Source organism: Mus caroli, unplaced genomic scaffold, assembly GCF_978045245.1.
Source record: "Mus caroli unplaced genomic scaffold, Mus_caroli_1 scaffold_7, whole genome shotgun sequence".
Classification (NCBI taxonomy): Eukaryota; Metazoa; Chordata; class Mammalia; order Rodentia; family Muridae; genus Mus; species Mus caroli.
In genome coordinates this window covers 34,692,707-34,715,788 of record NW_028227262.1, presented here as the reverse complement: position 1 = coordinate 34,715,788, position 23,082 = coordinate 34,692,707, and the positions used below count along the sequence as shown (strand labels likewise).

General features: G+C 49.0%; 1 protein-coding gene across 8 annotated transcripts in view; it reads right to left on the bottom strand.

Annotated features, from left to right (window-relative positions):
- Atp2b2 (ATPase plasma membrane Ca2+ transporting 2) overlaps positions 1–22,699 on the bottom strand; it is a 299,058-nt gene extending 276,359 nt beyond the window's left edge. For 3 of the 8 annotated variants that reach the window (XM_029478499.2, XM_085840155.1, XM_029478500.2), the window contains exon 1: positions 22,620–22,698. The gene's annotated coding sequence lies outside the window, so the exon portion shown is untranslated. Of the gene's footprint in view, positions 1–22,619 lie in introns of all 8 variants that reach the window. The other 5 variants (XM_029478492.2, XM_029478496.2, XM_085840156.1 and 2 more) reach the window with 4 other exon arrangements.
- Positions 22,700–23,082: the final 383 nt, after the last annotated feature.

The following is a 23,082-nucleotide window of genomic DNA, read 5'->3' as shown; positions in this document are numbered from 1 at the left end:
AATCTCAAAGATCTTGTCACCACAGTGTCCTGGCCCCAGCCACCAACTTGCTCCAGGCCCTGGCAAAGCTCTTCCCTCTTCTCGGTGGTTCTACTCTCTCATCTAACAAGTGTTCTAGGGGCAGGGGTGTGAGGCTGATCTGTTGCTCCCTGCTTGAGAGTCTGCAAATCTAGAAGCCCAGGAACCTGCAGGTAAGACCATGGAATAGTGCGTCACAAATGATGAACATTATGGGGTTTCCTCACAGGGTTGACTTTGCAGGGACCACGGTGGTGAGTGCTGGGTTGGATCCCTGGGTGGGGTCCAGGGGCAGGTTACCTACCTCTTGATGCCTTGTAGCTCTTGGGCAGAGAATAAAGACCATTACCCATTTTCAACACACTAGACAGGTGTTGAGACCTTGTGGCATTGGGTCTCCTTGCATGTCACCCACATCCAAGGACAAGAGAAGGGCACTCTGTCTTCCCTCACTGACAGGCACACAGCAGCGGCTGGCAGATTCACAGTTATCTGGGAGCAATGTTGCCATCAGAGTCCTATGTCCTAAACTGGCTTCCTGTAGGCTGCAGATCCCTTTGGTAGATTCCCACGCCTTACCAATCCTCCATGCCCCCCCTCCCAATGGCCACATTCCCCACAACCCCATGGTGGGGTCCTGGAGGCCTGGCCTCAGGCCACTGCTACCAGAGGCAAAAAATGATTGCAATCTCTACTTGGTGTGCTAGCCACCTCTGGGTTTCTAAGGTACGGCACGTCCCATGTACCCCATTAATCCTCACAGCAAGCTGGGAGGTGGATAAATATATCACCACTACATATATGAGGAGGTTTGCACAGGGAGCCACCTGTTCACACAAACACTCACAGGACACCTACAGGATGCAGGCTCTGCAGGTAAGGTACAATCCCGAAAAGCAGAGCTCAGAACTACAGGGACATGTACTGAGCACAAGCTACCCGGTAAGCTTGCTGAATGCCTGCCCTGTTGTGCCTAGTAACTCCTGTACTCTGCACTATGAGGTCCATTCATCAACCCCTCCATCTGTCTCCAGAGCCTGGAAATGCTCACCTTGACCGTGGCTTAGAGAATCTGCAGTTTGACAGGCAGAATTGATAATGTCCAGGCATGTAGTGGTACCCCAAAGGGGTTAGTAGATGAATAGGTGCTAGGCAGTGTGAGCAATGGGAGATGCCTGAGGCAGCCAGAGATGGCTCTCTTGAGGATTAAATGCTAGAGCAGGGCTATGACAGATGAATAGGAGTTTGCCAGGCAAACCAATAGATGCCTTATCCAGGACTACACATCCTGATGTTCTATTCTCTCCACAAGCCACACAGACCTCACAATGATCACAGGCAGAAGCAGAGAACCTTAAGGACACAGCTGTTATCTGCCTCCTAGGGTCAGATTTTTCCATCAGCTCTGAAATGCTTGGACTTTTGCCTCATGGCAGGTTTGGGCCAGCCTTGAGGTGCTGCACTACTCCGGAGAGATATGGCGTCTCACCGTTCAGGTTGTCTTCTTTGCCTCTGCCCTCAGCTATATACCTGAGGACGTGGGTCACACAGCCAGCAGAGATCCTAGTTATTCCTTTCCAGTCACTGTTTTTCATTCCTCCCATTTCCTCCTGTGCTTTTTACCCACACGCAGCCTTGAGTCCTACAGGTCCTGGGGTTCTCTCCCCAGCTCTGTCCTTTAATATCTGTGGATCTAGTTTTCCATTTACAAATTGGAACAAATATTGACTAGTAGCTCTGAGTGCGGTGCTCAGTTAATGTACAATGTGACCCATGGGGCTGTTGCTGGGGACCACACATGCTGTGTCCATCACCTCAGAAGCTGTGCAGGGAGGGCTGGCATTCTAACATCTACAGTGGGTGGCTGTCCATCAAGGTCCTCATTCCCCACCGCACTGCCTTCTCCCTCTGGCTGTGCCTCAGAAAATACCACTGCAAAGCCCATTTGAAAACATCAGTGGCAATGCATCAGAAAAGATATACCTTTGTCTTGTATTTATCTCATTTGCTTGAATTATAATTGTTTAAATTTCGGAAACATGTGTGTGTGTGTGTGTGTGTGTGTGTGTGTGTGTGTGAGAGAGAGAGAGAGAGAGAGAGAGAGAGAGAGAGAGAGAGAGAGAGAGAGAGCATGCATGCACTCATGTACATGCAGGTACCTGAAGAGGCCAGAAGAAGATGTCAGATGTGAACACTATTATTGGAGATAAGCAGCAGCCCGGACTCCAGTGCTTGGGGGAAGCTGTCAATCATACCTTCCTGTGTTCAGGGCTGCAGATGGGAAGTGATGCCCACCTGGAAAACCATGGAACTCCATTCCTCTTTGTGGGTGGAAGAGGGGCACACATGAGATCATCTGGACCAACCCCAGCTCTTTCACAGATTTTATAGACTGGGAAAGAGAAAATGGGCTGAGGCCTGAGTTTAGCTGCTCGTAAGCACCAAGAGGAAGAAATGCCTGAGGACAAAGCCAGCACTGGAGAACAGGCCTGAGTGGGTGACTCAAGCCACTGCATTCACCTGGGTGATGTCCCCACATATTGTTTTGCAGTAGTATGAGCCAACACAGACGTGTTTGCTTAAGCTACTTTGTGTGTGACCCAGCCACAGGGACAGAAAATGCTCTATTAAATATGACCCTTAAAGGACTTACCAGCAATTTAACCCCCCCAACTACTCTGTCCCTTTGTGGGCATGGCCCTGATAAGATACTGTCTCATTGAGATAACAGGCACGACTATCATTTGGTGAGGTCTTTTGGGCAAGGAGACTGACTCAGCTCTGAAGAGCATTTCTAAACAGGGAGGGACCAGCCAGCTTTCAGGAATGCATTTGAAGGGGATGTTGGGAGCAGGGTATGATCAAGGCAACATCTAGGTCTTGGTCCTGTGCACTCATGATGAAAGGGCAGCTGGTGAGAACCAGTTTTATGGTTTCCATTTGGACCATCACCCAAAGGCTCATGATTTGAAATTTTCTTGGCCTCTAGTGTATGGTGACTTTAAGGTTGAGGATGTGGGGCCTGGGCAACCTTTGAGGGCTATACCCTCCAGTGGCTCTGCTCTGCTCCCTCTGTGTCCTGGTCAACAGCTTGTGAGCAAATAGAACAAGTGGCTATTTCACACTCTCACCACCATGGAAGCCTCACACTGTCTGTCTCTCATCACCATGGATAGAGTCTCTTCACTCTACCACACCCACCCTGACACTCCCTGCTGAAACCTTGAGACAGCTCATTCTTGCCAGGGAGTCACCCTAAAAGAGGTGACAGGTGACAGAGCCCACAGCCAGGTCCCTCCTCTGAGCTCTGCACCACTGAGGGCCCACTTGCCTGGTGGATATGCCAAGGCCTCCCTCTCAGGATGCTTGGAGGAGGTCAGGTTTGTATTCTAGCACAAGCAGGGAACTGATGGGAAGAAAATCACTCTCTGGAGTCAGCGCAACAAGTGAGCTCCCTGGGAGCAGATGGGTTGTCAAGAGGCCCAGAACAAAACAGATTATCTTCAAGATGGGCACTGAACAAGCAGAGTGAAGCTGTGGGTTTTGCTGAAAGGACTCTTGGAGAGTAAAAGCTACAGGCATCCTGTGAGGACTCAGACAGCGGCTCCACCTCCCTGTGAGGAGCCAGCTCTGAGCTCTGCTTGCAGCCCGAGGGAAGGATGTGTAGTGTGTGTCCTGTGTGTGTGTGTGTGTGTGTGTGTGTGTGTGTGTGTGTGTGTTGGAGGGATATATGCTCACAGCCCTGCAGGGCCAGGATGCCAAAGGGCTTATGCCAGCCCACTTGCCATTTCCCAGAGTGTTTTGGGGACAGTTCTGACCAGAGTGGTGTTTTGTCCTAATGACAAAACGCTCCCAGGAGTGTCCTATAGTCTAGCTTTGGGTGTGCATGCCTATCCCATCACATGACCCTGAGCATCACATGACCCTGAGCATCACATGACCCTGAGCATCACATGACCCTGAGCATTAGGGCAGCACAGGATTGAAATGACAACCTGTGAGACTGACGTCTGAGGAGCAGAATGTTCAGTTCCCTCACAGATCCCTTCTTTAAGCCCAGATGAGAAATTTCCTATTTCTAAAATCCACCTGGAGGAGCTGGTGTCAGTCAAAGGATCTCATCTGGGGCAGCATTTTTTTTAGTGACCTGTCAATTCTCCCCCCTCATGCTCTTTGTCTTCTTCCCCTGCATTCTGATCCCTCTGTTGGAGACAAGGTTGCCCCCAATGGAGGCCGAGAGAATTGGGATATCTAATGTCTCTTGGATCAAAGGGCAGAGTCCTGCTTCTCCTGTGCCTACAGGAAAGTTCTGTAGGGATTTCTTAAAGAAAGAACAAGCGCCTAGGAGAGGGACAGTGCCTTGGCAAGCCCCGTGGGGATCTAGGACAAGTGTCACCCATTGGGTTTTATTTGAACCAAAGAGTGGTTAACAGTCTCTCTGCTGAGAGCATGGTGCTAGGTGAGCATACATCTACTGAATGTCCCGTCCCCCACAACCCTGTCTCATAGATTGGTAAACTGAGGTAGTCATTATTTCTACCTCTTTTGATAAATGAATCCAAAATCATGTGAAGTGGGGTTCGCTTCAGGAAAACAACTAGTTCTGAGATATTGGGGTGAGGGTGCACTATAAATCCTCCTGTTATGGGTTGGTTTAGGCATAAAGAATTCTTCTGGAATCCTTATGTGTTGAGGGTAGGTGCCCAGGGCAATGCTGTCATGTGGGGCTTTGGGAAGTGACTTTCCATCTCCTGAGACTCTGCACTCATCTACTGATGGACTCAGGCCTTTGGGTGAGGTGGGGCCTGATTGGAGCAGTGGGTTGCTGAAGGACATGCCTCTGAAGGATGTAATCTGTAAATGGCCTCTTCCTCTCTGTGTTTTTCTGCCTCCTGGCTATTATAAGGTGTGTAGCCGCATCTCACATCCTCCCTCTGCCAGAACAGAGACTCACCACAGACCCACTGCAGTGGAGCCAAGCCAACCATGACAGACACATCCCAACCCATGAGTCAAAATGATTTTTCCACCATTAGGATGTTTTATTTTGCTCTATGTTGCTGTGATAAGAACCATGACCAAAGAGGAAGGACACAGTTTATTTCAGTTTGCAGGTTATAGTCCATCATTGAGGGAAGTTGGAATAGAGGCAGGGACCATGAAAGGAAGCTTCTTATTGGCTTGTTCCCCTGGCTTCCTCATTTATCTTTCTTACATAGCCCAGGCCCACCTGCCTAGGCATGGCATCACCCATAGTAGGCTGGGTCTTCCTGCGTCAATTAGCAATCTAGAAAATGCCTCACAGACTTGCTCACAGGCCAATCTGACAGAGGCAATCCCTTAATTGAGGCTCCCAAACACCTTTGGGCTGTGTCAAGTTAACCAGCTGAAGCTAACTAGCAGACTTGGTTCTATCAGAGTTTTTTTTTTTTTTTTTTTTTTTTGTGTGTGTGTGTGTGTGTGTGTGTGTGTGTGTGTGTATGTGTGTGTGTGTACAACAAGAAACTGCTCAGCACACTGCCTATCACACCCATTTTACAAATGAGGATGCTGAGGCCAGAGGAGGAGCTTGGAGTGTTAGAGAGGCAGGATTAGGGATCTGGCTTCTGAATGCGCCAAGTGCTAGGAAAGCACTCTGGGCCTGACACACATGTACCATGGCCCAAAGATGCATATGGAAGAGTTGAAGCGATGCAGAGACTCTTAGTCCTTTCATCTCAGGGATGAAAAGGCACAGGTCTGGGAACGGTCCTCCTCTTGCTGCTGTGGGAAGCCACCTAGTCTTTCTGTACCCCAGCATTCCCCATAGAAAAGTGGAACACCTTTCTCAAAGTGATGCTCTTAAGGTTCATAGAGGCTGAGAGTTGATGGGGGAATTTGATGATAAAACAGGAATAGAAAGGGCCACCGAGGCTTACAGAGACCTCCAGTTATCATTTGGGTGACATTGGGAGTAATCACAGGCAGTAGCTAACATTTAGTAAAAATGCTTCCCACAAACTGAATTTTATATATGTGTATGAATAATGAATATCTTACACATTCATTATATTATATATTAAACCTTAATTGATAATATTTAATATATTTATTACATAATTAATATAGCTCATTAATAATTAATATTATATGAAGTCTTTTAAAATTCATATATATATATATATATATATATATATATATAATCATTAAATTCTCACCATGACCCCAGAGAGGAAGGTATTAAATGCTGTTTCCATTTTGTGGGTTAGGGAATTGAAGTTTCATCTCAGTTCATCACCTTCCTGCCTCTAAGTGTCAGTTTTTCCAATTATGATTGAGGCCAGGCCATACCTACTGATCTAGTGGGTTCACAAAACATCCAGAAGATGATGTGTGAAGACAATGTATGTAAACTTTCCTGTCAAACATGGACAGAACGCCCACATGGATAGATACTGCCATTGCCAGGAGAGGTCTGGTCTCTAAGGAATCTGGCCTGAAGCTTCTCTCAAGCCACGCACATCGTAAGTGGCACATCTTCCTCACAGCCCTTCATCCTAGAGTCCCACCGTGCAAACAGCAAGGCAAATGGAGCTAGGAATGTAGCTCAGTTGAGGGAGTCTTTGCCCAGCCTGCACAAAGCTCTGGGTTGATTTCCCTAGCACCCCATGAACAGGGCATGAGGACACATGCCTATAGCCTCATTACTGGGAGGTAAAGGCAGGATGACCAGAGATCAAGATCATCTCTTGGCTACATAAGAAACTTAAATCAAGCCTAGAACACATAAACTCTGTCTAGAAAATAAAAACTGGAAGAATTTCATGCATGTTAGTTATAGGTCTGTCTCCGTGAGTTTGTGTCAAAAGCTCTTGGTGCCAGAGACAGAGAACTCAATCTCAGAGATGTTAACACAAGCATTCTTCCACAATGGGTGTCCTGACCCTCAACAAGTCACCTCTGGCCATTTGATTCCAGTAGCCATTTTACAAAGCCCCCAACTACCAACGTGCTAAGACTGGGCTGTTAACTTTTCCTGACACCAGACTCTCTGGACAGACTCCTAAATGGATGGACACATAGTGAAGACCTGATGGGGCATTGTCCCAAAGCCTGCAGTGGGGAGGGGCAAAGAGAGCAGCTGTGGTCTTGTATATCACCATATTGCTATGGGAACCAACCAGAGGATCACACTGCTGGCCGTGGGTCTGGGGACAGCAGGTCTGTGACCCAAAATGGTCCTGTGTGCCCCATATGAGGATTTACTCAATGCAACTAAAGAGTCTTGGGTCTTCCTGTGAAACAAACTCTTGAGCTTATGGGATACAGCACCGTGTATTCTGTATGGTCCACCCCATAGGCCACCCAGAACCTCTATCAGAAGCCTGAGGCTAATGCAGACAAGGACTTTGGCCTGAACTAGAAAAGAAGTTTGAGACCCACCTTTGGTTCTGTGGAGTTTTGAGGGGTGCGAGGCATCCTCTCAGCACTTCAGCTATCTCAGCTGTGTGGTGGGAATAATGTTTATTTAGTGGGACCAGTGGTTTAATTAAATAAAATAACCACTCCCCCAAAATACAGTAACTCGATTCCCCCCCACACACACTTAGAGAGGTGCAGGCTAAGTAAAATGAAAACAAAACAAACAGAAGGAAACATTGGGTGAGCCAAACACACTGTCAAATAGGAATGGTTTTAAAAGAAAAGGAACTTCTAGATTTGATACCATGGGAGGATGACTTAACACAGACAGAGCAAGAAGGCAGAGAGACAGGAGAGAGGGAGGTTTCTGATCAGCTTCATGGAACAGTCGCTACCATCCCCATCTTCTCTTCTGTGACTTTTAGCTGTGGACCAGTTCACCAGCTATGGGCCAGCATCACACTGTCCTGGCTTGGTTGCCAAGCAACCGCTAAGATGCTTTGCTTTGACACACGGAGAGCCTTGTGGATGTTGGTCTGTCTGCACACACTTTCCCAGTCTTGGGCTTTGTAGGCGGAACCCACAGCAGGTGTTCAATGAAGGAACAAGACAGAGGAGGAACATTCCAGATGAAGCGAAGCTAGTTAAGAAGGGCTTGCAGAGATCAAAAAGGTACACTAATAACCACTCCCTATTCTGCTCACCCCCTACTCCTGGAAAATTTTGTTGTTAAATCGCAGGGCAGGCCTGAAGACTGGGGTGGGGCACTCACACCCCAACAGTAACATTGGCATCAAAAGAATACTGTGCTCCTGTCAACCATACAGAGGCACTAAGGGGATCCAAGGCCCAGTGACATTGCTCACAATATAAGATGGACACACTGGATCCTCAAAAGAGGTCTCTAAGATCAAGAATAAATACCATGTTCAACCCACAGAACACCCCCCTCCCTCAGCTGCTCTTTCCTCTGCGTGTGTACCTGCTGGAATGGCCCAAGTGACTGAGAGGCAGATGGAGAGAAGAGATGCAGATATGACTCTCCACACTTCCATCGTGCCCTGCAAAAGCAACTATCCATTTCACAGAAGAACAAACTGAGGCTTCTGCAGCTTCTCTTTGCCATAGTCACTTCCTTACAGGCGCTCTCTTATGGCTCTGAACTCTCTCCTCTCTGATGGTTGAAGGGTAAGTCAGTTAGTGCCCACTTATCCCTGGAGATCAAAAGTGGCTTTGGTGGGTGCAGGGCCTGCTTGAATGACCGAGTGCTGAGCAGAGAGATGAGGATTGTTTGGCCGCTAGAGGAAAAGTATTCACCTACAGACAGGATATGTTGCCTGGTTATGTAATTCAATAAACCCAAACTCTAAAATGTCTTAGGTGCTAACATGACGTTCAAAAGGTTTGGATTTCAGAACATTTTGGATATGTGTGTATTTAAGTATGGGGGTGCATGTAGTGTGCATGTAGGAGGGCTCATGTGACTGTGGGATGGTGTGTGTGTGTGTGTGTGTGTGTGTGTGTGTGTGTATGTTTGGGAGCATGTACATGCCTGCAATGCATGTGAGAGCCCGAGGCTAATATCAGGTCTTCCTTCATGGGTCTCCAATTTTAACCGTGGCAGTCTCTCTCAACAAGCCCAGAACTTGCTGACTCAGCCACTCTAGCTGGATGGCTTGCCGCAGAGATCCCCCCACTTCTTTTATCATCACTGGGATTACAGGTGGCTGCCACACCCATCTGGCTTTTATGTGGCTGCTGAGGCTATGAACCCAAGCCCTCACATTAGCTCAGCAAACACTCTATCCACCGAGCCATCCCCCAGACCCTGTTCTGCTGACCTGGAAGGCACAGCCACCATTCTGCCTCTGCAGGCATCCACCACCATACCCAGCTGAAATATATCCTCTAGAATACAAATGTCAATGCAGGTACTGAGGAAACCTGGACCCAGCCATTGGCTGGTTGTGTGGCTTCTGGAAGTTTTTGTGTCCTGGAAGTCCAGGTGTCTCCTTTGCAATATGGGGTGTGGGAAATTCTACCTCCCCTATTTACAGAATGATGGGCATAGTAACTGCACAGAGGGTCATGTCACAATAGAAGGATTCCAGGTCATGAGTCCCATGTAGTGTGTTCCTAGGACCACTGCATGAGGCTTCTCACTTTGCTGGTTTCTAGACTGTGTGGCCCAGTATGGGGGAGAAGGAGCAAAACAAGAAGCTTATGTGTCTAGGAGAAGATATGGACCCTACAGCTGTCCTTAGTACCAAACAGCTTTCTTTGATATCATCCCACGAGAGGCACTTCTGTCCCCATACAAACTCCGCTATTCCCATGGCATCCCTAAGAGAGGCAATGTTCAGGCTGCCCATAAAGACAAACAGCTGCTTTCTAGACACACATCATATTGAAAATTGAACATGGGCCAAGTCCACACCACTTGGGCCCAGTATCGAGGCCCTGTGGAAGTCTCCAGGGTTACTGTGTGCCAAGACCTGGGAGCTTCCAGGAGAAACTGATAACCAGAGAATGTCTTGACTCAACTCCTCTGCTCCAGACTTGGACATCAAGGCAGAGGACCGTGATTTCCAACCTCCGAAACCTCAAACCAGTGAGCCAGGACAGGCAAAATCTCCAGAGTCATATTGTATCTCCCTCTGGTACCTCAGTGCCTAGACACTGCTCAACATAAGAGAGACTTTTAGAGTGTTCATATGCACACATGCATGTGTGTATTGTGTGTGCATTGTGTGCATGTGTATGTGTTGGCTTGCTCTGTAAGTAGAGTCTAATATCAACTAGAGGGGTGGGGCGTTTTCTATACAGACCCCTTCTTAATCTAAAACTGCTACCATCCAATCCTTGATTTACAGCTGAGAAAGCTGAAGTCCAGAGATGAAGCTTAACAGCTGACAGAAAGACCAAGATTGAACCCAGTTCATTTAACCTTATTCTATGTCACTGGAGTAAGACATAGATGGATCCTCTTTTGAGAGATTGGGGGTGGGGGGTGGGCATCGAACTCTAGTTTTTTATTAATTTAAAAATGCATATTTTTTAGAAGACACAAAGCCTCAAGTTGGCAAGCGAGCAAACAAAACCCAGGCCAATGTGATTCTGCTTTCTGCTCAAAGGATGGGCAGAGTCACCTCATAGATGCGGGTGTTGGATGCTGCCTTGGCAGAGCACCGACAATAGCTGCCGCCTTATCCCCTGCCTCTTTCCCCAGTATCACTCATTAATTTCTGTTCTGTGTGCACTGGGGCTTGCCTGCTGCAGAGAAGTCATCTGGCCCTGTTGCCTTTGCTGTAGCAGGCTAAAAGATGTTCACAAAGACCCAGTAAGAAGCAGATGATGGAGCCTGACTGGCCATGCTCTCCCTGGGGGATCCCTGGGTCTGCAGTGATTCTCTTCACAATTTCCAGAACGTCTTCCAGTGTAGACATCTTGGCTTGTATGATTCCTGGGATGCAAGTTCCTGGAGCCTCTGAGGCCACAGTGGGAAACTCTCCTGATTCCTGTCCCATTCCCTGAAAGCTCGTGAGAATCAAGTGCTCAGGGTTAGTCATAGGCACGGTTATTGAATGAATGAATGAATGAATGAATGAATAAGTGAGTGAGTGAATAAGCTATATTGAATCCTTTTTTAAATTATTTACTTTTATGTGTATGGATATTTTGCCTGTGTGTATATCTGTGCACCACATGCATGTGTAGCATATGTAGAGGCCAAAAAAGGGCCTTGAATCCTCTGGAACTGGAGTTACAGAGATGGTTATAAAACACCATGTGGGTGCTGGGAATTGAACCTGGGTACTCTGCAAGAGCAGTCAGCTCTCTCTCTCTCTCTCTCTCTCTCTCTCTCTCTCTCTCTCTCTCTTGGTTTTTCAAGACAGGGTTTCTCTGTGTAGCTCTGGCTGTCCTAGAACTCACTCTGTAGACCAGGCTGGCCTCGAACTCAGAAATCTGCCTGCCTCTGCCTCCAAAGTGCTGGGATTAAAGGTGTGCACCACTATGCCCAGCCCCAGTCAGCACTCTTAACTGCTGAGCCACCTCTCCAGCTCCAGAGTTTGTCAGAAAAGGGCCAGCAAGGCAATTCAGTGGGCAACCACTCAGAGCAAAGATCGGCGAGGCTGACTCTTTCCTACCTTTTTCTGCCCTGAGGAATTTCTCAGGTGGGGCACTGGGTAGAGCCAGCTCCCTCTTGTGAGTCAGTTGTTAGGATGCATTAGAATGTAGTAGTGTTAGGGTGCTGACACTACAAGACCAGGGGTGTGTGATATATGCTCATAGCTGCACCCCCAGAGACAGGCATAGCAGCTGGCATATAGTAGGCACTCAGCAAGTGATCATTAGGTGGATGAATGTACTCAGGTTGTTCTCTGTGCTGCCCAAAGGCCATTTGTATGAGACTCCCAGTTCTCTGCTGCTGACACTGCCCAGTGCACCTGCCAGGGTGGAGCATGCATGCGTTCATTTTTAACCTTAGGTTTGGCAATAATTCCAGATTCACAGGGGTTGCAATGACATGAACAGAGAAGACCATGCATTCTTCCCTGGCCTCTCCCAAAATTATCATCTTACTGAGAGTGAAGCACCAAAGTCAATGGGTGTGGTCACGAGGTGACATCACTGTGGCCCAGGCTCCTGCTCCGTGTCTGTTGGAGCACACGCATGTGTAGCCTAATGGAATGTTATCATACTACCTGTGCATAACCACCACCAAGGCACCACACTGTCCTTGTGAGATTCTCCCCTGCCAGTCCTTAGAGCTAAATATCCCTCACCCCAGTCACCAGAGTTCAGTCCCCAGTCCCAACAATCACCAAATCTATTCTTAGGTCATCTGGCTAGCACTAACAAAAGCAAAGTGTGTCAGTGGGAAGCATTTTGGGACGTTTTTTACTCTGAGACTCACCTAGGCTGTTGCATATGTCAGGAGTTTGCTCCTTTTCATGACTGGGTAGTATTCCACTAACTAGGCATGCCATTGCTGTTTAATTCACACTGGGGGTTAATCCAAATAGATACTGCTGACTTGTTCCCGTATAATAATCCTCAGTGTGGAAACTGCTCAGCTGAGTATACAGTTAGGGTCCAATTCTTATCATTCTCTCTCTGTCTCTGTCTCTGTCTCTCTCTCTCATACACACACACATAGAAAATAAAACACACTCATACACCCAAACCAAAACACACACATACACACACAAATCAAAATACACACACACACTCTCACACAACCAAAGCACGAATGCACCATACACACACATACACATACACACACACACGAACAAAGATAAAAACAAAATCCCAAACACCTGCCAGTCCAATTCAAACAGCTGTCTTCCTTTAGATTCTTTTGGAGAGCTCTGCACAGCCAGAGACCTGTGAGCACAACCAAGACCGTAAGGAGGTGGCTTCCATCAACAGCCTCTGAAGCCGGGGGCAAAGTTGCCAACTGTGAGACTGAAGATATCCGTGGCTTTCAGAGGCACTCAGGACCTTCAATATTCACACCTTGTCCAGTGAGGCCTTGGGACTTCTCTTTCCCATTTCTTAGATGTTTAGATAGTGTGGCTTGCGGGTGGTGTACTAAGATTTGATGTGGTGTTAATTCTGAGTGTGGTACTTGGCTGTCCTGGAGTGTTCACCCCTAACTCTGCCCACTATACAAATGAAAGGCTAGAGAAGAGATGAAGAGACTCTGCATGGAGCAGAGACGAGCATTCTCAGCTGAGGTCACCATAACCGGGCCTGGAGCCAGCACCTTCTCCCCACACAGGAAATCACCTGGCTCTGCAGAACGGTCTTCACAGCCTCAGCAGACCATAAAACAGTGAGGGAGCCATCCAAGGCCAGGAAGGCCCTCAGCTGTGTGTGGACCTATAGACTTCAGATTCAAAGGTTGTACCAGACATGTGCACAAGCTGGTCTGGTGCATGTTAACAGCTGATCTGTCTTGCAGAGGCAGGAGGAAACACTGAAGGAGGCTCTTAGGACCGATCTGCAGATTGGGATCCAGCATTCTACACTCCCAGACATGTTCCCTGGTTCTAAGCCTGATCCTGTGACCTGCTCTGAGCAAAAACGCTCCTGCAACTTCTGTCAAAAAACAGTTTGCATCTTAACACAGCAGTGGGTGACACACTCAGGGCAGGAAGCAGCTTCCTCCCGGCCTCACCCACTATGGCTCCATGTTTGCAGATAAAAATACCCTCTCCTCCTCTCCACTGTGGAAGCTGTCCAGGGTCAACCGCCTACACACTTCCACGCGATTTCTGACTCTGGTTATAAAACCTTGGCCCCAGATATAGAACACAAGGGGATTTCATAGGCATGTGTCCCAGCATAGCCTCAGCCATTCTTGAAAACCTTTTGGGAAATTCACCTTCAGGCTTTGAACACAGTCTTCAAAGACCTACTCTGGGCATCAAATATTTATGAGGGGGGCATGATTTTCTCTCTGTGTGTGTCTCTGTCTGTCTCTCTGTGTCCCTGTCTCTCTCTCTGTCTGTCTTTCTGTGTCTCTCTGTGTCTGTGTCTGTGTCTGTGTCTGTGTCTGTGTCTGTGTCTGTGTCTGTGTCTGTGTCTGTGTCTGTGTCTGTGTCTGTGTCTGTGTCTGTCTGTCTGTCTCTCTCTCTCTCTCTCTCTCTCTCTCTGTTGTTCTCAAGCCTTGCTGCCATGTTTCCTGGTCATCACCTCTGGATACCCCTAGCTTTCTCAACCCAGGTCATCACTGCCTGGTCTTGACCAGAGCCCAGCCTGCTCTGCCTACTGGCTATTCTTCTACCCATTCTCACCCCTGCCCTTACCTTTAGTTTCTCTAAAGCTGGCTCAGATCTCACACATTTGTTTCTGAGCCCCTCACTCATGGCAGCCCTCTCCTTTCTAGCTGATGCAACATGGACTCCTGAGCAGGTGTCACTGCTAGCCAATGGTCAGACTGACTCTTCCATGGTAGGTAGAGGCTGGAAAGTCATCCTGTGAGCTAAGCAAGCTGGCGATAACTAAAGTTGAAAGGGAGACCAGGACCCCAGTACATGCAGCTCTCATGACCACGTTTTTAAAACAGTAATGTTGGATGATGCTAACAACTATTCCATTTGTTAAATCTGTAGGACGTGCTGGGCCCTGAGCCCGTGGTTAAGCATAATCCTTCTACAGATGATGAAATTAGAGCCCAGAGAAGGTAAGTATCAAGTCCAGGGTCACACACCTAATAGGTACAGCAGAAATTTGAAGTGAGGTTCAGTGCTAATGACCACAGTTCCTCAAGCCGAGCTTGGATCCTGCTCTAGGCGCCTCTCCCATCAAACCTTTTCTAGGCTTTCCTGACAGTTTCCAGGCTCCCCTTTACCCACACAGTCCACCACCCACTGGTCTTGAGTGGGTCCATCAAGCTCATCACTTCCCACATCTTTCCAGAACAGAGCCATAGTCTCAATCAGAGCGTGTGTCTTCCTGGCTCTTGATGTGCAAGTCACCTCACTCTCTGAATCAGTTTCCTCATCTATAGTCTGAGAGTGGAAGATGCCCCTGCACAGACACAGGAAAGCCAAGAGCGCAGCAGGACAGCCATAGTGCCCCGAATACCACAAGCCCTCATGTGAGGAGAGCTCCCTTCCAGTGCTCTCACCATCAGTCTCTCTGATTGACCTTGTCCACACCACAATTCTGCTGCTGTACCTGTGGGTCACCTCCAATGTCTCTGGCATCTACAGATATGGCTTCTTCCCAGTAGGCCCTGTGTGCTTTAGAGTCAAGACTAGTGCCATGCTCTTCAGGGGCTCTTGTATTGCAACATATCAGTGGTCAACACTGTCTCTACACTCTCTGAAAACTCTGAGCTACCCTCCCCAGTTGTCATAGCATCAGCTCTTCTGGTACCCAGAGACTCCTGAACATCAGAGTTAGGAGTAACAGGTTATGATTAGTTTTAACCAGTTATTCAACCAGCTAACCAGTCAACCAACCAATCAATCACTTAACTAACCAACCAATCAGCTAACTAACCAACCAACCAACCAACCAACCAACCAACCAGAATTCAGAGTTTACTCATGTGCCTTGGCCCTGTGGTAGTCGTTGAAGACCACAAGAACCCCTCTCCACACACCACTTCTGGCCAAGTGAGTGCACAGTGGACAGTTTCTGGGCACTGTCCCTCAGAAGGTTCTCCCTGTACCCTTTTGGTTGGCAGGACCCTGTTGGGAGTCTGGCCCTGTGGCTACTGACTGTGGTCTGTTTAGGTCTTGCTGCTCCATTCTCTTGGTGGTACCTGGTTTTGTCATGGCCATGTGACCCAGTGTCTGCCACTGAGACACAAGAATGAGATGGTTTTATAGAGTGAGAAATTTTGATAAAAGAAGAAAATGACCTTTTAGATTCTTCTGTAGAACAAGGATGGAAGAGACCTTCTTTTCAGAGTGATAGAAAGGTTCAAAGGAGGCCACATACGAGAAAGTTTACCTGATTGCCTATTGCCCAGAGAGTAAAATTGTCACCAAGTCCACCTTTGTTTGTACAATGTCTCCTCTGAAATAGCACTGGAAGTCTGGCCCGCCCCACTCTCCACAGTCTATACCCAGCATGTATCCCTCTTTCTACAGACCTTCATAAATGGCCCCTAAGCCAGTTTCTCTACCCAGCAATCCTGTGGCTTTCTTCTCTTCTTTTGCCCCAAATACTTCTGGAAGATTCATTGGCTCCAATTCTGTGGCCATATCCTTAGAATGCCTGGATTTGTGCCCAACCGTCCATGAGAGTCCCAGCACAGTGTTACCTCTGCTAGAATATTCTGTACATAACCTAGGTACCAGGAAAAAGCCACATTAAACAAGTGGTGGGAGAGTCACCCAGAAAAGATGAGATAGAATGTATTTATTGATATCTAAGATGTTCAAGCTCTTTTAGTAAGTAAAAGGCTCAAAAATATAGTATTCATCAGCCACAGAGAACCATCTGGAAGGACGTTTGACAGAAGGTTAGCAGGAGCGAGCTTTGTTCCACCACATTTCATCTGAGTTTTACTTTCTTGCTTATACTTTTTGATACCATTTGAATTTTACATAATCATTACATAACATCTCTATAGCCAGGGGGAGACAGAACTACTTTTATTTTGAAAAGAGGAAAAAATACATATGGAATTGCAGCCAGGATCCACCTTCTTTGGGCATGCTTCCTTAGTCACGTGAGACAAGATTCGGGGGTTTACTGTCCTCTTCCAGGCAAGATCCCCAGCCCCCACACCTCTGCCACTGTCTCTGCCTAAAGCTCTCTCGTTTGGTAAACTCAGAAACAGTGAGGTCAAGTATCTGAAGGTTAAACAAAGGGCTGGGGTCAGGAGCTTGAACCTGTGAGATTATGCAAATGAACCCCAGAGAGAGCAGAAGATGCTGGCTATGGAGATATAGGTAGAGCCACAGTGGGGCAACGTCTATTTTGGCTTTGCATGCAGAAGAAATACCCATGGGCACATGGGCATCATCTTGCCACTCTGCTCAGTGACCTGAATCACTTCCTGGCTGGATGACATAAAGACAGTTCAGCCTAGAAACAGATGTGCATGAATGTACACATCTACCAGTGCACAGAGACACATTAACCTGACCTGCTCTGCCTCGGCCATGGCCAGCCACCTCCACAGTCATTTTATCAAGCTGAACATAATAAAAGGAATGGTGCCACTTTTTCTTTTCTCCCATGGATATGTGTGTGTGTGTGTGTGTGTGCATGTGTGTACATATGCATGTGCGTGTGTGCGTGTGTGTGTGTGTACATGTGCGTGCCTGCCTCTGCTCCCCAGCACTGGGTTTAGAGATGTGCATTACCAGGCTAACTTTTATGTGGATGCTGGGACTTGAACTCAGGTCCTTGGGCTTGTACTGCAAGCACTTTACTCAAGGGACCACCTCACTAGCCCCATTCAGTTCCACATTTGATTTCTGAACAAGGAAGTGGGTCAGGCTCTGGAATCTCACCTCAGTGATAGGCTACAATAGTTATAGCATTTGGGCTGGGGCTGGAGCAAGGAGGAAAGCTTTCTTTTTAGTGCACCCCCACATCCTCATTATGCCTTCTCCTCTGCACCCCCATCATGCCTTCTCCTTGGCTTCCTATGTCTTGAGCCAAGAGCTCTCTGAGACTCTGAAAGAAGATATGGGCATCCTATCCTTACACTTCGCAAGATGCCTAGCCAGGCACAATACTGTGCCCAGGAAGGGGTTCCCAGGTGAGCAAGAACACGCCTGCCCCTTGCTCACTCCCCAGGGATCCTTCTATGTAAAGAGACTCCACACTGAAGTTCCCGCTGACCTTTCTAGTCCATTTCCTAGGTCCGCTCTATGGAGGCAGAGTCTTCACTTTTTGGTCCTTGGGAAGGAGACTGGGTGTCCTTCCTCTTCTCAGGAGGGAAGGAGTCTGTCAGAAAGCTAATCCTGGACTCTCCTCAGCCTGTCCCAGTCCTGCCCTCTAACTCCACTTCTATGCCATCAGGAAGACAAATGGCACAGCTGTCCCTTGGTACCCAGGACAGTTCACTGTGTGGAAATTTGCAGGTGCCCAAGGCCATTGTCTAACACTGCTCAGTATTAGCATAGACTCCCCTCCCACCCCGCACATCCTCCTGTTCCCTTCAGACTTCTTCACCTGTAATATCTCCTAATATGCAAATAATATGTAAATAGTTGTCATTGTATTGTCTAGGGAATAATGACAAGGAGAAAAACCAGTACAGGTACAGATATAATTTTTCCCCTGAATATTTCTCATCAAAAGCTGACTGAATCCAGGCATGTTAACCTGTAGATCTGAGGGTGTGTCGGGGGGAGGGGAGTTGGGAGGCTCTATTTCTGTCTTCTGCCATTCCTCCAACTGTTGTAAGAGTGTATGTGTGTGGGAGATGATATTTGTGAGGGCTCAACACCTGCCATTTCCTAGAACCCAGGAACCTAGCAAGCCTTCTACCTAGCACACTCTTTGCAGGTATCTGGGCATTTACTGAAATCTTCTGAGGCTCACTTTCCTTATCTGTCACTGTAGATCCTAATAGCTATTTTTTGATTTCTATATTTTATGTTTTTTTACTTCTTCGGGCTTTGTTGAGTCTTTCACTGGAAAGACAGTCCCTGTGAGGGGCGCTCAATCATAGAGACAGTAAACGAGCTAGCTTAGTCTGCATGCCTCTGTACGTCCTTAACGCAACTCTGTTCTCTGAGCCAGGATTCCCTCGCCCTACAGCCTGGGGCCAGGAGCAAGAGAACTCAGGAGCAGCCCCTTTACTCCCAAACCTACTGAAATGGCCCTGACTGGACAATTCTTAAGCCCACCTGCCTTCCCAGGCAGACCACAGCAAAACCTGTTCCCCACCGATGTGCTCCACTTCTTGGCCAATGACACTTCTTTGGATGTCCTGCCTGGCATAGGGCTCCCACCCCTTGAGACCTTGAGCTGCACACTCGACGTTCACTAGCAGCCTTCTCCTTACCTTTTGGCTTACCACACCTGAACTGAGTTCAACCAGCGGTAGTGTCACCTGCTCCAGAGTATCGATGAGAGGATAATAGATAAACATGGGGAAATGCCTCACACAGCTGGGGACACCTGGCAGGAGCTTTATATTTAAATTTGGTATGTGTGCCTGTGTTTGTGTGTGCGTGCATGTGTGTGCATGCATACATGTGTGTGTGAATGCATGCATGTGTGTGTGTGTGTGAGTGTGTGTGGTGTGTATGTGTGTGTGTGAGTGTCTATGTGTACCCAGGGCCTCATACATGCTAAGCACATGTTCCATCACTGAGCTGCCTCCTTGTTTCCAACGCTGCTTTAAACACATTCCTTTTTTTTTTTTCTTTCTCCTATCTGTCTTTCCCTTTCTTTCTACCTCCCATTTCTCCCCTACCCCTGCTCAGGAGCAGCTACATATTTGGATCCAATTTAAACAAAACAGTGGACCTCTACAGTTGATAAGAACTGTAGGACTGGATGGCTCAGCAGGTTAATCACACACACACACACACACACACACACACACACACACGTCTACCTCTGCTCCCCCCTTTCTTTTTTTTTAAAATCAGATTCTCTCCTACATCCCAGATATTTTTATTCAGATTTTCTAACTCCAGGGCCCCAGTGAGCCCCAGTCCTTTGCTTGGCTCATGGCTGACGTAGCTGGAGAGCAGGGGACAGAGGCAAGACAGAATTCTTGAATATTCCAAGAAAAAAAGTTATTACTAAAGTGCATTTTATTAGCCTCAGATTCATACGGCAACTGAGGTTAGCAGAGAGCAGGGGAGTTAAAGTGGTTTGTATGGGGTTGAACAAATGGGCAATACTTAATTTATAATGCTCATGTTTCTTATTTTCAAAGTACTTTGCTAAAAGCCCTGGGCCTCTGCTAGTTTAGTGTTTCGCTTCTTGGCGGTCAGTCTGCTTGGGGGGGGGGGGCACCTCTGCGCTGCTACAGATTCAGGCCCCTTTCATCTGCAGTGACCCTATATCACCCACTGACTGTGTGACCTTGCAGGCAGGCCACAGGATAGACATGGGGAAAGAAAAGCCCTGTTGGATGGATACTCCATTGAGCTGATTTTCTTTCTCTGCTCAATACAGCCTCGTCTCCACTCCTATCTCTCTGTTTCCCAAATACAGCATTATTGGACCTTTGCCGGTCCTTCTGAAACCAGAACATGTCATAAGCCATTGCCTGCCCTGATGAGACTGAACCTCTGATGCTCTCTGCTCTTCCAGATTTGAGTCTTGTCCTGGACCTACTTTGGGGGTGCTGCCTCCAAATAGTCTGCATACCCCACAGTTTCTGCTGAGCATCTGGGGCGGAGATGCTGCCACTGCAGACCCCCCCCCCCAACTTCCACAGTCTGTCAAGCTCCTAATTCACCCATCAAAGTCCAGGTCAAAGGTCCCCTCCTCCAGGAAGCTGTCGCTGACTTCTCTATGCAGAAGCAGGCCCCAATGCAAAATAGCCCTAATAAGGTAGCTGTTACTATTCTCATCATCCCCCAACCCCAGGTCAGGTCGGTATCCACCACAGCCTTTGTGCTGCTGGCTGGCAGCCACCTGCTAGTGTCTATAAGAGAGATGTGAGTACCCCAGGCTCTGGTAGTCCTCATCTCTGAAGCACAGCACAGCAGAGCAGTTAAAGGAGTAGAAAGGTTCCAATTCCACTCCTAACTAGCTGCATAGATATGACATATATGGTAATGCCAATCTTGTGGGTTTGTGAGGGATAAACCAGATGCTGACCCAAAGCCATTAGCATTTAACGGCTACCTCTGGACACTGGCATGTGAATACCACAGGCTGGAGAGCCCATGTCCCAGTGGGACTGGGTCTTCCTGGTTTATGCCTGGCCTTGGTACTGTTATAGTTTATCCTCAAAAGTCTCAGTTTAAATGAGAAGCTATATAGCCAGCCTAGCTGGCTGAGGCCAGGTCTATTTTTATTTACCAATGTGCCCCTGGCACACTAAGGAGTGCTTAACATGTAGTTAATAAAATCAAATGAATGAATATGTCTCCAGGTCTGAGACATGCTTGGCTTCTGGCAGGAATGTGCCTTGCTGGAAACTGTGAGTGACTTCCAGTATTTCTTAGGCAGGGATCAAGGCTGTGTACGTGAATCATTAAGTGAGTGAGCCCCAGTCCCTACCCCATGCCGAGACCTTGCTGCCAGCACCACTGGAGAGGGAGGAGGGATAGCCTCTCTGAGGTAAGCAGAGTAGGTTAGATGCAAGAGTGAGCCTATGCCTAGTAGAGGGGAGCAGGAGTGTGTTCCCCACCGCCCCTGGCCACAGCAGCACCCAACTTCCTGTCCCAGTTGGGAATCAGTATTGATTTCTTCCTTGGAGGCTGCAGGAGACCACAGCCCCACTGGGAGCAGCAGGCTCGTGAGGGTGCTGGGTCTTCATTTCTACAGAACAGGACACAAAGAGACACAGGCCCAGCAGGCGCTGTCCCCACCTGTCCATTAGGACACAGGGGAGAGCCCACCTCAGTCTAGAACCCAGAAGTGGAAGGAGGGAGCCAGGTTTTTTTTTTTTTTTTTAAATTCCCAGTTCTGGGCACAGAAAGGAATCCTACCAAGGGTGGTTGGTTGGTTGGTCACAGACGGCGTACTAAGCATTGTGGCAAAAATAGTCCTAATGACTATTACATATAAGGAGAGAGAGAGAGAGAGAGAGAGAGAGAGAGAGAGAGAGAGAGATTGATTTGTTAGAGAGCCAGGGCTAATGAGAAGCAGGACATCCTAGATCCAGAACCTTCTCTCATAGGAGCCAAATAAATCATGATAAGAAGAAGGCTCAGTTCTCCATCTTCTCCTGGCTGTGTGACCTTGAAGCTGGCTCACCCTCTCTGGGCCTTATGTCCCTTTTCCAAGGGTAATGATCTAAGAGACTGTGTTTCTAGAGCAAGGGCACCCCCTATGGCCAAAATATCTTTTCCTCTGGGGTGACCAGGCTCTCTGGGGTGACCAGGCCCAGGGTGAACCCAGGTGTCCAGAAACACAGTGGTCCACTATGAGGGCCAAAGACAGACTGGCCCAAGGCCACTTTCACAAACAGCTTGTGCAGTGGGGCTGAAAACCCACACTGCGGTTCTAGTGACAAACAGCTGGCCTTCCGAGCTTTGGAGCTCTCCTGTCACCAGGTGGGGGACCCATGCGAGCTTGGGGAGGAACTGTGGGCAGATGGAGGGCGCCCAGAAAAGGCGAGGCCTGAGATGCACAGAGCATAGGGTAGAAAGCTCTCTCGCACACCGGGAAGCCACTTTTGGGGAGAGAAGCTGCCTGTCCCTGCCCCTGTTCACAGCTCAGATAGCATCCCGGGCGCAGGGGCACCAGACTACGGAAGCACAGCCCTATCGGATACTGAGGGGGAAGCCAGGTGCAGGAAGCGGGTGATATCTGGGGGGGACAAGCTAATGGGGGTCCTCGCGCTCTGAACGCCCCTAGCTCCGGAAAGTTTGCGCGCCCCCTCCCCGCGCCGCGCCCGCCACCGAGTGCCCGCTCAAGGTCACCGCTGACACCGCGGACACCGGGGGCCCCCTGGCTAAGCTCTGGCTGCAGCCGAGGCCGCTGGGTCCCCCAGGCTACAGGGAAGAAGCCGCGGGAAAGGTGGCAGAGACCGTGCGGGCAGCGGGGAAGAGAGGCCCCGGCCCGGTCCCGCCGACCCTCACCTGCGCCCGCTCCGGGGCGACGATGCCGCCGCCGCCGCCGCTGCCGCTGCCGCTGCCGCCGCCCCTGCTGCGCGCCCGGCCCGGCCCGGCCCTGCGTCCCCGCCGCCGCCGCCGCCTCTGCGCCCCGCGCCCGCCCGAGCTCCCGCCGCCGCCGCTGCACTGCGCTCCGCCCGCCGCTCCCTCCTCCCGCTCTCTCCTCCCCCGCTCCCCTCGGGCCCTCCCCGAACTCGGCTCGGACAGCGCCCCCCCCCCCCCCACCTCCCTCGCTCGCCCTGCCACTCACGCGGGTGGGCCATGAGGACGCGTTTCCCTCCTTGGGTACCAGCTTCATCTCTGTCTGCTGGCCGTAGCCCCTTCCCCAGACACCCCTCACTGAGAGCCCCTAAACATTCCTTTCCCCCCTCTCTGCTCGTGGGTCAGAAGCACCCACCCCTTCACCCCCCAAGGAAACCCGTGGGTGACT